Raw genomic sequence first — 1832 nt, 5'->3', positions numbered from 1 at the left:
GGGCGCGCCGAGGCAATGCCATAACTCAGGGTTGAAAGTCAACAAACCTTCAACGCCGCAGCATGTCTCGTTGACGTGGCTGGTATGGAGGCAGCTGGCTCCATCTGAGGCAGCCATCTGAAGCAGCCCCAATTCCTCGTCGCGGTCGAAACCTGACAGAGAAGAAGCCCAAGCTGCATGGACCTCCGAGTCGAAATCATCACCGCCGCAGCCCGGTGCGACATCGATGGGCTGGCGAACCTCCTCGACGGCCGCCGCGTCGAGGAGGACGCGCCCGCGCCCGCGGCGAAGCGCGGTTATCTGCAAAAGTTCCGCACCGGCGACACCGCCAGGAAGCGCTACTGCGCGCTCGAACACACGACCTTCAGCTACCGCGACAAGGAGAGCGGCTCGAAGCCCTCCCTCTCCGTCCGATTACGGGGCGACGGCGTCGCGACGGCGTCCGTGCGGCGCGAACACGGCCTCGGCTTCGAGCTCGCGTCTCCCGCGCTCGTCTCGGCGCGGAACACGCAGGGCCTCCTCCACTTCGTCGCGGACGATGAAGCGGACCTCGTGGGCTGGCTCGACGCGTTCCGCCGCGCGCTGCGGCCGCCGACGGTCGACGTCGACGCGCGCGGCGCGGCGCTGCGCGCGGCGGTGTCCGAGGACGGCACGGCGCTCCACGAGCTCGCGCTGCTCGACCACGACGATCCGCTCCTGCTGGCGACGGCGGCCTGGCTCTGCGCCTTCGGCGGGCCGGCGCTCGTCGGCGCCAAGGACGGCGCGGGCCGCACGGCGGCGGACCTGGCGGCGGGGTCGGCGCTCGGTGACCTGCTGCATCGCCGGAGCGCCGCGGCCGAGGACGGCGGCCGGGCCAAGGCCGCCGTGGCCTGCGCGACGCGCCTCGCTTACGCCGCGTTAAAGCGCCAGCGGCCCCTGGACGACGTCTTCGGCGGCCGCTACCTCTCCGTGCTCTTCCGGAGCTGCGACGATCCGACGGCGACGCACCTCGTCGTGTCCCTGCGGGCCAGGGACGGGCCCCTCGTCGCGCCGCCGGCTGTCTTGGCCGACGTCGCCGCCGTCGACGCGGACGCGGTGCACTGGTGCGCGCTCTGGCACGCGCCCGCGCCGCTCGACCGCGCGGAGCCGGGCTGCACCGTCGCGATCGACGTCAAGCGCGGCGCGGAGACGATCGGGCGGCGCACCTTCGCCCTCGACGACGTCATCAACGGGGCCCTCCACGGGCCCGTCGCGTTCGGCCCGCTCCGCTGCGAGCTCTGCGTGAGCGCGGAGCCGCCCGGGAAAAACGCGTTCGCCTCGGCCCTCCGCGCCGAAGTCGCGGCGCGCGGCGCGGCGCTCGCCGAGGCCCTCGCCCTGGACCACGCCACGACGGCGGCGGCGACGAAGCACCAGAAGCACCTGCTCCTCGAGAAGGCCGTCCTCTCGCGGCTCTTCCGCCAGCTCCCCCCGCCGCCGCCGCGCGCGCCCTCGCCGGAGGCGCCGCCGTCGGAGATGTCGCCGCCGGCGGCGCGCGCCCTTCCGCCGCCGGAGACGTCGCCGGCGGCGGCGCACGCGGCCTCGCCGGAGACGTCGCCGGGCTCCCTTCCGCCGCCGCCGTCGCTCGCGGTCAAGGTCGCCGCGGGCGACGCGACCGCCGCAGAGCGCGCGGCAAACCGCAAGGCGAAGCTCGAGGAAGCGGACATGCTCCCGGACTGGCTCGACGCCGCGGCGCTCGACGACCTGTGCGACATCGCCGTCATCAACGACATGCTGCGGCGGGACTCCATTTAAAGGTGCGGAGAGGTAGCCTCGCGGCTGTGGACGCCTCTGTGGGCGCGGAGACCCCCGGCAAA

This window comes from Aureococcus anophagefferens, assembly GCF_000186865.1.
Source record: "Aureococcus anophagefferens unplaced genomic scaffold AURANscaffold_203, whole genome shotgun sequence".
Taxonomy (NCBI): domain Eukaryota; class Pelagophyceae; order Pelagomonadales; family Pelagomonadaceae; genus Aureococcus; species Aureococcus anophagefferens.
This window is presented reverse-complemented; position numbering follows the sequence as displayed.